The following is a 14281-nucleotide window of genomic DNA, read 5'->3' on the forward strand; positions in this document are numbered from 1 at the left end:
TGGTGTCACTGCAGGGAGTCTCTATGTGCACGTTGGGGCCCGGTTATGTTGTTACATAGTTATATGCAGCTATTGTCTCCTTTAGCTGTGAACAAAATATTGTAGCTCTGTGTAGTAAAGATGATTGTTTAAAACAAACTGGAGCTGCTTCCCATGTAAATCGCTGCATAGGTATAGTAAATATAGGATAATGTCCTTTGCAGTGGAGTAGGTTTCAGTATAAATATGGATTTATCTCACCCAGTCAATAGATGTTTCTGAGGCAGTTTCCCCTCAGATGTAGGCCAGTCAGCATTGGTATAAAGGCTTTATACTCTCCTGTCTCTGACACTTGCTGTGCACTCTCTTGGCTGAGAGTGTCATGGCGTTCTTACTTGTTAATTGCTGCACTTCCACTGCTGTATTTTGCACTACTGCTTACTCTCTCATGCAATTTTCAGCTTATTTGTCTCCCCTCTCTCAGCTGCTCATCTCTGCGTAATGGCGTCGCCAGCTCTTTCCTCACCATGGCTCCAACTGACTTCTCAAACTGCTGTTCAATTTTCTTTTAAATAAACTTTATTTAAAATGGCACAGGCAACTACACTGTTGTCAAAAATGTCCTTGTTGTTATGGGATATCACACGTGCCCCCCCCCCCAAAACATGCGTGTCCTCACGCATTTTGGTTTTATCCCTATATAAACTTCTCACTATATCCAGTCACATTCATTAGTGAACACAGTTTATGTCTGAAACATTAACATTTATCAACATTTTTAACATCAGTATCTGATAGGTATAATTCCTTTTGTGCTATAGTACATTAACACATGCTCCTGGAGCAATCGGTTGAAATCTGGACAGTATATGGTCTTGAAAAGTTTGTCTAGGAAACCTCAACCCCCCTGCCATGGATGAGTATTGAACTCTTTCTAAACTGTCTTTGGGACGTGCTGTACAAAACTGCAGCTGACTATGGTGGTTTTCTGTTTTGCAAGCCCTAGTCTTCTTGCCTCCTTGTCGGTGACAAACCACCTTAGTCTGCTGTAAATACATTTTATGAGCCTCTTCCATTCCATCTTGGGATTCAGTATCACAGCTGGTTTGGGACAATGGATTCTGGAGAGAAAGAGGCAGCAAGGTTCTTCTTACAGAACAAGTTGGACAGTTTCGGCACCATCTCTTGATGTCTTCCCTCATTTCAACCCAAAAGAACTTTTTCCAGATGCTTGTTTCCATCCTTTTGCACCCAGGGTGACCTGACTTGTCGTGATATTCTTCAAGCACATAACAAGCACTTTGTCTTGGAATTACAAGTTGACTGATCCTATAATGAGTATTAGGATCCACACTACATCGAACCAACTGTCCTTTCTCTTCAAACAGCCTTTCTCGCTGTCTCAACAACTTCAGGAGTTCTGGCGAGGATTCTTGCCTTTGTCGCTTGGTCAGGTATTTCCCAGTCTTCAGTAAGGCTTTGAGGTGTCTTATCATCTGACTTTTATCTTGCAGGTGGTCAAAACTGGTTCCTTGAATAGGTTGCTCACAGTTTCTAGAACTGGATGCTATATTATTCATGCCTAACATTGAAGCATTCTTTCGGATAATCTGGACACTGGAGATGGGCATTTCTATCATTATTTGGCTAGCCTTATTTTTTTCATGTTCCTCTCTTACAGATAATTCTGTTATCATTCTTCCCTTTTGTTTGGCTATCCCAGGTTGAAGGCCTTGTTTCTCCTGGAGCTTGTCAGTTTGAAACTCTCCTTGGAGTGCTGCTACGAGCTCCTCACAGCAGTTCCGCAACACATTCATGCCCACTATCACTGGAGGCAATCCATCATCTTGGGCAGTGGTGATGATGAAGCCTTGCTGTGGTAGCACTGTTCGTCCGATTTGAATTTCAGCTTCCCAGTATCCTTTGCAAGGGATGCAGTGCCCATTGCTTGCAATCGGGTTTATCAATGTGGAAGTTGACGGAAACATCTGTTCCTCAGTCCAATGCTGCTCAAACTGTGTTGCTTGTATTGTGGTCACTTGTGATCCAGTGTCTAAGAGAGCGGGCATTGAGACTCCATTGATGCAAACTTGAACCACCGGGCATTGGCTAACATAACGGGTTAACCACATGAATTTGGAGTTTAAATGATCTGGCTGCTCAAATTCTCTCTTAATTTGTCCGCTTCCTTCACAGCTTTGAAAAATGGGTCGCCTTTGGGAGGCAAAGTGGTTGGAAAAAAGTGTCTCCCTGTTTCTATGTAGGTCCCATTGGGAACTGTTCAGTGGTCTCCTCTCCTGGCACCATTCCATTTCTTCATGGAGCAGTGCCTGCTGTCTCTTCAGAATCTGCAGGTCTCTGCGCATCTCTGTCACACCACGTGTCAGTTCAGCCAGCAGACCTCGTAACTCACTAGAAGAGTCAAATATGCATGTCTTTGAACATGGCACTGTCACTCCTTTTACTGTAGGTGGGTAAGTAGCTCCTTTAAAACTTGACTCCTGGGCATCAGAATTCTCTTGATACCGTGGCATCTCTGGAATAGACTCTTGTGGAACAGCCCCTGAAGTAAGACTGGAGCCTAGAACTTTAATCGCAGCCTCTTTAAAATCCAGGAATGTGCTTCCAGGCTTCTGCAATCTCAATAGTCGCAGCTGAGTTTTTACAAATTCGCCCCTTGCACCTTCAGTGAACTGGTCCAATAACATTTTCTCTTTGTCATGCACTTCCTCAGGGTCTGCTTGCTGAACATCTCTGAGTGCTTCCTGCAAGCTGAGGGCATAGCCCCGTAGTGACTCTCCTGGTTGTTGCTTTCGAGCAAAGAAGTGCATTTTAAGTTCTGACACTGTCCTTGTGTCAAATGTGGTAGCAAGCCTGTTGAGGATCTGGTCCACAGTCTTCTTCTCTTCAGTAGGCCAGGAAGTAACCTCTCTAAGTGCAAGCCCTTTCAACTGTCCCATCAAGATCTCCACCTTTTGCTGCTCTTTCAGCGGGTACAGACGAAACAAAGACTGCAGTAGTATCCTCATCAGTTTATTTTTGTCAATTACCATTTTAATAATCGGGTAAAGAAAATTAAGTGGATTTTTGAAAGAAAACAATACTGTCAATATACTATTAAAACAAATTAAAATGGTAAAAGTTATTGTACTTTAAGTAAAAATAAAAGAGCAAAAATATCAATCCCAGTTTTGGATTACTTTAATTAACAAAAAAAAAATGCATATAGCAGAGGATAGTTTCAATCTGCCTACCTCTGGGCTATGGACCCAGCATGCTTCCATTACAGTACTCTGCTGCACATGTAATTGCAAGAGATCCTGAAGCACTCACTCATCATGGGAAAGTACCAATGTGTTTCTTCATTGGTTGATGGAAGAAACATCTTACAAAAACTCTCCAGATTATTGACTATTTAAAGTTTTTCTAGGAAACGTTCTAGATGAATGCTTATCAGCCTTTGTCAGTATGTACTTTTGCAAAGTGTCGCTGTGGCGCAATCAGTTAGTGTGTACGGCTATTAACCAAAAGGTTGGTGGTTCAATCCCACCCAGGGAAGTAATTGACCTTGTTATCAGATTTTGGTGATCTTTAAGTAGACAAGTCAAAATTTCAAAAACCCCTGTTATGGTGTAGGGTACCTGGCCTTCTCTGATGTAATCAGAGTTAGATTTGATTCAGTGATTTTATAAAAACAGCTAGGAAGCACAATTTAGCAGTGGTTTGCAGAGAAAAAGAAATATGCTGGCAAAAAAATCCAATTGAGTGATTAAACAGCTCTTCATTTTCTGGCTTTACTTTTATGCTAACAAATTTGTTCTCTGAAAAGTGTCCACAAAGCCAAATATCTGATTAACATCTTTGTAGGGATGGTTTTTCACCTATTACTAAATTAAACTTGCTTCATTGGAAAGGCAGCAAGATGCATCCTCATTTCAATATCTACTGAAATAATACAGGTTGACACCAGGAAACATTAACGCCACTGCATCCTTGCTGCTTTCTCATGTGGAAGTCTGTTTAATGTGAAAACAAGGTGATATCTAATTAGCACACAGGTAAGGAATTAAGAAAATCTTTATTTAAGGGTGAAGATGTTTCTCACAAAATCGTTGCCCCAATGCATCATTGAAATTCAAGCTGGAAAGATGATTTTAATATATCACTTGTACATTTTGTATTGCTCTTCTGGTGACAATGTAGTTTGTTTTTGTCAATTACCATTTTAATAATAGGGTAAAGAAAATTAAGTGGATTTTTGAAAGAAAACAATACTGTCAATATACTATTAAAACAAATTAAAATGGTAAAAGTTATTGTACTTTAAGTAAAAATAAAAGCTAAAATATCAATCCCATTTTTGGATTACTTTAATGAACAAAAAAAATGCATATAGCAAAGGATAGTTTCAATCTGCCTACCTCTGGGTTATGGACCCAGCATGCTTCCATTACAGTACTTTGCTGCACATGTAAGTGCAAGAGATCCTGAAGCACTCACTCATCATGCGAAAGTACCAATGTGTTTCTTCATTGGTTGCTGGAAGAAACATCTTACAAAAACTCTCCAGATTATTGACTTTTTAAAGTTTTTCTAGGAAACGTTCTAGATGAATGCTTATTAGTCTTTGTCAGTATGTATTTTTTGCAAAGTGTCTCTGTGGCGCAATCGGTTAGTGTGTTCAGCTATTAATCAAAAGGTTGGTGGTTCAATCCCACCCAGGGACATAATTGACCTTGTGATCAGATTTTGGTGATATTTAAGAAGACAAGTCAAAATTGCAAACCCCCTCTTATGGTGTAGGGTACCTGGCCTTCTCTGATGTAATCAGAGTTAGATTTTATAAAAAAACAGCTAGGAAGCACAATTTAGCAGTGGGTTGCAGAGAAAAAGAAAAATGCTGGCAGAAAAATCCAATTGAGTGATTAAACAGCTCTTCATTTTCTGGCTTTATTTTTATGATAACAAATTTGTTCTCTGAAAAGTGTCCACAAAGCCAAGTATCTGATTAACATCTTTGTAGGGATGGTTTTTCACCTATTACTAAATTAAACTTGCTTCATTGGAAAGGCAGCAAAATGCATCCTCATTTCAATATCTACGGAAATAATACAGGTTGACACCATGAAACATTAACGCCACTGCATCTTTGCTGTTTTCTCATGTGGAAGTCTGTTTAATGTGAAAACAAGGTGATATCTAATCAGCACACAGGTAAGGAATTAAGAAAATCTTTATTTAAGGGTGAAGATGTTTCTCACAAAATCGTTCCCACAATGCATCATTGAAATCCAAGCTGGAAAGATGATTTTAATATATCACTTGAACATTTTGTATTGCTCTTCTGGTGACAATGTAGTTTGTTTTTGTCAATTACCATTTTAATAATCGGGTAAAGAAAATTAAGTGGATTTTTGAAAGAAAACAATACTGTCAATATACTATTAAAACAAATTAAAATGGTAAAAGTTATTGTACTTTAAGTAAAAATAAAAGAGCAAAAATATCAATCCCAGTTTTGGATTACTTTAATTAACAAAAAAAAAAATGCATATAGCAGAGGATAGTTTCAATCTGCCTACCTCTGGGTTATGGACCCAGCATGCTTCCATTACAGTACTCTGCTGCACATGTAAGTGCAAGAGATCCTGAAGCACTCACTCATCATGGGAAAGTACCAATGTGTTTCTTCATTGGTTGATGGAAGAAACATCTTACAAAAACTCTCCAGATTATTGACTATTTAAAGTTTTTATAGGAAACGTTCTAGATGAATGCTTATTAGCCTTTGTCAGTATGTATTTTTGCAAAGTGTCGCTGTGGCGCAATCAGTTAGTGTGTACGGCTATTAACCAAAAGGTTGGTGGTTCAATCCCACCCAGGGATGTAATTGACCTTGTTATCAGATTTTGGTGATCTTTAAGTAGACAAGTCAAAATTTCGAAAACCCCTGTTATGGTGTAGGGTACCTGGCCTTCTCTGATGTAATCAGAGTTAGATTTGATTCAGTGATTTTATAAAAACAGCTAGGAAGCACAATTTAGCAGTGGGTTGCAGAGAAAAAGAAATATGCTGGCAAAAAAATCCAATTGAGTGATTAAATAGCTCTTCATTTTCTGGCTTTATTTTTATGCTAACAAATTTGTTCTCAGAAAAGTGTCCACAAAGCCAAGTATCTGATTAACATCTTTGTAGGGATGGTTTTTCACCTATTACTAAATTAAACTTGCTTCATTGGAAAGGCAGCAAGATGCATCCTCATTTCAATATCTACTGAAATAATACAGGTTGACACCAGGAAACATTAACGCCACTGCATCCTTGCTGCTTTTTCATGTGGAAGTCTGTTTAATGTGAAAACAAGGTGATATCTAATTAGCACACAGGTAAGGAATTAAGAAAATCTTTATTTAAGGGTGAAGATGTTTCTCACAAAATCGTTGCCCCAATGCATCATTGAAATTCAAGCTGGAAAGATGATTTTAATATATCATTTGTACATTTTGTATTGCTCTTCTGGTGACAATGTAGTTTGTTTTTGTCAATAACCATTTTAATAATCGGGTAAAGAAAATTAATTGGATTTTTGAAAGAAAACAATACTGTCAATATACTATTAAAACAAATTAAAATGGTAAAAGTTATTGTACTTTAAGTGAAAATAAAAGAGCAAAAATATCAATCCCAGTTTTGGATTACTTTAATTAACAAAAAAAATGCATATAGCAGAGGATAGTTTCAATCTGCCTACCTCTGGGTTATGGACCCAGCATGCTTCCATTACAGTACTCTGCTGCACATGTAAGTGCAAGAGATCCTGAAGCACTCACTCATCATGGGAAAGTACCAATGTGTTTCTTCATTGGTTGATGGAAGAAACATCTTACAAAAACTCTCCACATTATTGACTTTTTAAAATGTTTCTAGGAATCGTTCTAGATGAATGCTTATTAGCCTTTGTCAGTATGTACTTTTGCAAAGTGTTGCTGTGGCGCAATCAGTTACTGTGTAAGGCTATTAACCAAAAGGTTGGTGGTTCAATCCCACCCAGGGACGTAATTGACCTTGTTATCAGATTTTGGTGATCTTTATGTAGACAAGTCAAAATTTCAAACCCCCTCTTATGGTGTAGGGTACCTGGCCTTCTCTGATGTAATCAGAGTTATATTTGATTCAGTGATTTTATAAAAATAGCTAGGAAGCACAATTTAGCAGTGGGTTGCAGAGAAAAAGAAATATGCTGGCAAAAAAAATCCAATTGAGTGATTAAACAGCTCTTCATTTTCTGGCTTTATTTTTATGCTAACAAATTTGTTCTCTGAAAAGTGTCCACAAAGCCAAGTTTCTGATTAACACCTTTGTAGGGATGGTTTTTAACCTATTACTAAATTAAACTTGCTTCATTGGAAAGGCAGCAAGATGCATCCTCATTTCAATATCTACAGAAATAATACAGGTTGACACCAGGAAACATTAACGCCACTGCATCCTTGCTGCTTTCTCATGTGGAAGTCTGTTTAATGTGAAACAAGGTGATATCTAATTAGCACACAGGTAAGGAATTAAGAAAATCTTTATTTAAGGGTAAAGATGTTTCTCACAAAATCGTTGCCCCAATGCCCCAGTTTCGACACAGGAGTCAGTATCCGTGTCGGCGTCTGTATCTGCCATCTGAGGTAACGGCCGCTTTAGAGCCCCTGACGGCCTATGAGACGTCTGGACAGGCACAAGCTGAGTAGCCGGCTGTCTCATGTCAACCACTGTTTTTATATAGAGCTGACACTGTCACGTAATTTTCAACAGTACATCCACTCAGGTGTCGACCCCCTAGGGGGTGACATCACTGTTACAGACACTCTGCTCCGTCTCCATATCATTTTTCTCCTCATATATGTCGACACAAACGTACCGACACACAGCACACACACAGGGAATGCTCTGATAGAGGACAGGACCCCACTAGCCCTTTGGGGAGACAGAGGGAGAGAATGCCAGCACACACCAGAGCGCTATATATATACAGGGATAACCTTATATAAGTGTTTTTCCCCTTATAGCTGCTGTATGTTTTAATACTGCGCCTAATTAGTGCCCCCCTTTCTTTTTTTAACCCTTTTTGTAGTGTAGTGACTGCAGGGAAGAGCCAGGGAGCTTCCCTCCAACTGAGCTGTGAGGGAAAATGGCGCCAGTGTGCTGAGGAGATAGGCTCCGCCCCCTTTCCGACGGCCTTATCTCCCGGTTTTTGTATATTTTGGCAGGGGTTAAATGCATCCATATAGCCCAGGAGCTATATGTGATGCATTTTTTTGCCATGTAAGGTATTTCTGTCGTGTTTTATTGCGTCTCAGGGCGCCCCCCCCTCAGTGACCGGAGTATGAAGTGTGCTGAGAGCAATGGCGCACAGCTGCAGTGCTGTGCGCTACCTTATTGAAGACAGGAATGTCTTCTGCCGCCGATTTTTCCGGACCTCTTCGCTCTTCTGGCTCTGTAAGGGGGCCGGCGGCGCGGCTCCGGGACCCATCCAGGCTGGACCTGTGATCGTCCCTCTGGAGCTAATGTCCAGTAGCCAAGAAGCCCAATCCACTCTGCACGCAGGTGAGTTCGCTTCTTCTCCCCTTAGTCCCTCGATGCAGTGAGCCTGTTGCCAGCAGGTCTCACTGAAAATAACAAACCTAAACTAAAACTTTCACTAAGAAGCTCAGGAGAGCCCCTAGTGTGCACCCTTCTCGTCGGGCACAGAAATCTAACTGAGGCTTGGAGGAGGGTCATAGGGGGAGGAGCCAGTGCACACCAGCTAGTCCTAAAGCTTTCTTTAGATGTGCCCAGTCTCCTGCGGAGCGGCTATTCCCCATGGTCCTTACGGAGTCCCCAGCATCCACTTAGGACGTTAGAGAAAGAGAGATATCGGCAAGGAAAAGCTGTATTGTACCTTTGCATTTTTCTCCCAAACGAAGGACACTAGAATGAAAATTTTAAAGCCTCCTGTTAGTGCTTCATCTACACGTTATAGCCCTGAATTTTCCAATGCCTATCTCTTTGCAAAAGAGAGATATCGGCAAGGAAAAGCTGCATTGTACTTTTGCATTTTTCTCCCAAACGAAAGACACTAGAATGAAAATTTTAAAGCCTCCTATTAGTGCTTCATCTACACGTTATAGCCCTGAATTTTCCAATGCCTATCTCTTTGCAAAAGAGAGATATCGGCAAGGAAAAACTGTATTGTACCTTTGCATTTTTCTCCCAAACGAAGGACACTAGAATGAAAATTTTAAAGCCTCCTGTTAGTGCTTCATCTACACGTTATAGCCCTGAATTTTCCAATGCCTATCTCTTTGCAAAAGAGAGATATCGGCAAGGAAAAGCTGTATTGTACCTTTGCATTTTTCTCCCAAACGAAAGACACTAGAATGAAAATTTTAAAGCCTCCTGTTAGTGCTTCATCTACACGTTATAGCCCTGAATTTTCCAATGCCTATCTCTTTGCAAAAGAGAGATATCGGCAAGGAAAAGCTGTATTGTACCTTTGCATTTTTCTCCCAAACGAAGGACACTAGAATGAAAATTTAAAAGCCTCCTGTTAGTGCTTCATCTACACGGTATAGCCCTGAATTTTCCAATGCCTAGCTCTTTGCAAAAGAGAGATATTGGCAAGGAAAAGCTGTATTGTACCTTTGCATTTTTCTCCCAAACGAAGGACACTAGAATGAAAATTTTAAAGCCTCCTGTTAGTGCTTCATCTACACGTTATAGCCCTGAATTTTCCAATGCCTACCTCTTTGCAAAAGAGAGATATCGGCAAGGAAATGCTGTATTGTACCTTTGCATTTTTCTCCCAAACGAAAGACACTAGAATGAAAATTTTAAAGCCTCCTGATAGTGCTTGATCTACACGTTATAGCCCTGCGTTTTCCAATGCCTATCTCTTTGCAAAAGAGAGATATCGGCAAGGAAAAGCTGCATTGTACTTTTGCATTTTTCTCCCAAACGAAGGACACTAGAATGAAAATTTAAAGCCTCCTGTTAGTGCTTCATCTACACGTAATAGCCCTGAATTTTCCAATGCCTATCTCTTTGCAAAAGAGAGATATCGGCAAGGAAATGCTGTATTGTACCTTTGCATTTTTCTCCCAAACGAAAGACACTAGAATGAAAATTTTAAAGCCTCCTGTTAGTGCTTCATCTACACGTTATAGCCCTGCATTTTCCAATGCCTATCTCTTTGCAAAAGAGAGATATCGGCAAGGAAAAGCTGCATTGTACTTTTGCATTTTTCTCCCAAACGAAAGACACTAGAATGAAAATTTTAAAGCCTCCTATTAGTGCTTCATCTACACGTTATAGCCCTGAATTTTCCAATGCCTATCTCTTTGCAAAAGAGAGATATCGGCAAGGAAAAACTGTATTGTACCTTTGCATTTTTCTCCCAAACGAAGGACACTAGAATGAAAATTTTAAAGCCTCCTGTTAGTGCTTCATCTACACGTTATAGCCCTGAATTTTCCAATGCCTATCTCTTTGCAAAAGAGAGATATCGGCAAGGAAAAGCTGTATTGTACCTTTGCATTTTTCTCCCAAACGAAAGACACTAGAATGAAAATTTTAAAGCCTCCTGTTAGTGCTTCATCTACACGTTATAGCCCTGAATTTTCCAATGCCTATCTCTTTGCAAAAGAGAGATATCGGCAAGGAAAAGCTGTATTGTACCTTTGCATTTTTCTCCCAAACGAAGGACACTAGAATGAAAATTTAAAAGCCTCCTGTTAGTGCTTCATCTACACGGTATAGCCCTGAATTTTCCAATGCCTAGCTCTTTGCAAAAGAGAGATATTGGCAAGGAAAAGCTGTATTGTACCTTTGCATTTTTCTCCCAAACGAAGGACACTAGAATGAAAATTTTAAAGCCTCCTGTTAGTGCTTCATCTACACGTTATAGCCCTGAATTTTCCAATGCCTACCTCTTTGCAAAAGAGAGATATTGGCAAGGAAATGCTGTATTGTACCTTTGCATTTTTCTCCCAAACGAAAGACACTAGAATGAAAATTTTAAAGCCTCCTGATAGTGCTTGATCTACACGTTATAGCCCTGCGTTTTCCAATGCCTATCTCTTTGCAAAAGAGAGATATCGGCAAGGAAAAGCTGCATTGTACTTTTGCATTTTTCTCCCAAACGAAGGACACTAGAATGAAAATTTAAAGCCTCCTGTTAGTGCTTCATCTACACGTAATAGCCCTGAATTTTCCAATGCCTATCTCTTTGCAAAAGAGAGATATCGGCAAGGAAATGCTGTATTGTACCTTTGCATTTTTCTCCCAAACGAAAGACACTAGAATGAAAATTTTAAAGCCTCCTGTTAGTGCTTCATCTACACGTTATAGCCCTGCATTTTCCAATGCCTATCTCTTTGCAAAAGAGAGATATCGGCAAGTAAAAGCTGCATTGTACTTTTGCATTTTTCTCCCAAACGAAAGACACTAGAATGAAAAATTTAAAGCCTCCTGTTAGTGCTTCATCTACACGTTATAGCCCTGAATTTTCCAATGCCTATCTCTTTGCAAAAGAGAGATATCGGCAAGGAAAAGCTGTATTGTACCTTTGCATTTTTCTCCCAAACGAAGGACACTAGAATGAAAATTTTAAAGCCTCCTATTAGTGCTTCATCTACACGGTATAGCCCTGAATTTTCCAATGCCTATCTCTTTGCAAAAGAGAGATATCGGCAAGGAAAAGCTGCATTGTACTTTTGCATTTTTCTCCCAAACGAAAGACACTAGAATGACAATTTTAAAGCCTCCTGTTAGTGCTTCATCTACACGTTATAGCCCTGAATTTTCCAATGCCTATCTCTTTGCAAAAGAGAGATATCGGCAAGGAAAAGCTGTATTGTACCTTTGCATTTTTCTCCCAAACGAAGGACACTAGAATGAAAATTTTAAAGCCTCCTATTAGTGCTTCATCTACACGTTATATCCCTGAATTTTCCAATGCCTATCTCTTTGCAAAAGAGAGATATCGGCAAGGAAAAGCTGTATTGTACCTTTGCATTTTTCTCCCAAACGAAAGACACTAGAATGACAATTTTAAAGCCTCCTGTTAGTGCTTCATCTACACGTTATAGCCCTGAATTTTCCAATGCCTAGCTCTTTGCAAAAGAGAGATATTGGCAAGGAAAAGCTGTATTGTACCTTTGCATTTTTCTCCCAAACGAAGGACACTAGAATGAAAATTTTAAAGCCTCCTGTTAGTGCTTCATCTACACGTTATAGCCCTGAATTTTCCAATGCCTACCTCTTTGCAAAAGAGAGATATCGGCAAGGAAATGCTGTATTGTACCTTTGCATTTTTCTCCCAAACGAAAGACACTAGAATGAAAATTTTAAAGCCTCCTGATAGTGCTTGATCTACACGTTATAGCCCTGCGTTTTCCAATGCCTATCTCTTTGCAAAAGAGAGATATCGGCAAGGAAAAGCTGCATTGTACTTTTGCATTTTTCTCCCAAACGAAGGACACTAGAATGAAAATTTAAAGCCTCCTGTTAGTGCTTCATCTACACGTAATAGCCCTGAATTTTCCAATGCCTATCTCTTTGCAAAAGAGAGATATCGGCAAGGAAATGCTGTATTGTACCTTTGCATTTTTCTCCCAAACGAAAGACACTAGAATGAAAATTTTAAAGCCTCCTGTTAGTGCTTCATCTACACGTTATAGCCCTGCATTTTCCAATGCCTATCTCTTTGCAAAAGAGAGATATCGGCAAGGAAAAGCTGCATTGTACTTTTGCATTTTTCTCCCAAACGAAAGACACTAGAATGAAAATTTTAAAGCCTCCTATTAGTGCTTCATCTACACGTTATAGCCCTGAATTTTCCAATGCCTATCTCTTTGCAAAAGAGAGATATCGGCAAGGAAAAACTGTATTGTACCTTTGCATTTTTCTCCCAAACGAAGGACACTAGAATGAAAATTTTAAAGCCTCCTGTTAGTGCTTCATCTACACGTTATAGCCCTGAATTTTCCAATGCCTATCTCTTTGCAAAAGAGAGATATCGGCAAGGAAAAGCTGTATTGTACCTTTGCATTTTTCTCCCAAACGAAAGACACTAGAATGAAAATTTTAAAGCCTCCTGTTAGTGCTTCATCTACACGTTATAGCCCTGAATTTTCCAATGCCTATCTCTTTGCAAAAGAGAGATATCGGCAAGGAAAAGCTGTATTGTACCTTTGCATTTTTCTCCCAAACGAAGGACACTAGAATGAAAATTTAAAAGCCTCCTGTTAGTGCTTCATCTACACGGTATAGCCCTGAATTTTCCAATGCCTAGCTCTTTGCAAAAGAGAGATATTGGCAAGGAAAAGCTGTATTGTACCTTTGCATTTTTCTCCCAAACGAAGGACACTAGAATGAAAATTTTAAAGCCTCCTGTTAGTGCTTCATCTACACGTTATAGCCCTGAATTTTCCAATGCCTACCTCTTTGCAAAAGAGAGATATTGGCAAGGAAATGCTGTATTGTACCTTTGCATTTTTCTCCCAAACGAAAGACACTAGAATGAAAATTTTAAAGCCTCCTGATAGTGCTTGATCTACACGTTATAGCCCTGCGTTTTCCAATGCCTATCTCTTTGCAAAAGAGAGATATCGGCAAGGAAAAGCTGCATTGTACTTTTGCATTTTTCTCCCAAACGAAGGACACTAGAATGAAAATTTAAAGCCTCCTGTTAGTGCTTCATCTACACGTAATAGCCCTGAATTTTCCAATGCCTATCTCTTTGCAAAAGAGAGATATCGGCAAGGAAATGCTGTATTGTACCTTTGCATTTTTCTCCCAAACGAAAGACACTAGAATGAAAATTTTAAAGCCTCCTGTTAGTGCTTCATCTACACGTTATAGCCCTGCATTTTCCAATGCCTATCTCTTTGCAAAAGAGAGATATCGGCAAGTAAAAGCTGCATTGTACTTTTGCATTTTTCTCCCAAACGAAAGACACTAGAATGAAAAATTTAAAGCCTCCTGTTAGTGCTTCATCTACACGTTATAGCCCTGAATTTTCCAATGCCTATCTCTTTGCAAAAGAGAGATATCGGCAAGGAAAAGCTGTATTGTACCTTTGCATTTTTCTCCCAAACGAAGGACACTAGAATGAAAATTTTAAAGCCTCCTATTAGTGCTTCATCTACACGGTATAGCCCTGAATTTTCCAATGCCTATCTCTTTGCAAAAGAGAGATATCGGCAAGGAAAAGCTGCATTGTACTTTTGCATTTTTCTCCCAAACGAAAGACACTAGAATGACAATTTTAAAG

This window comes from Pseudophryne corroboree, chromosome 12, assembly GCF_028390025.1.
Source record: "Pseudophryne corroboree isolate aPseCor3 chromosome 12, aPseCor3.hap2, whole genome shotgun sequence".
NCBI classification, from domain to species: Eukaryota; Metazoa; Chordata; class Amphibia; order Anura; family Myobatrachidae; genus Pseudophryne; species Pseudophryne corroboree.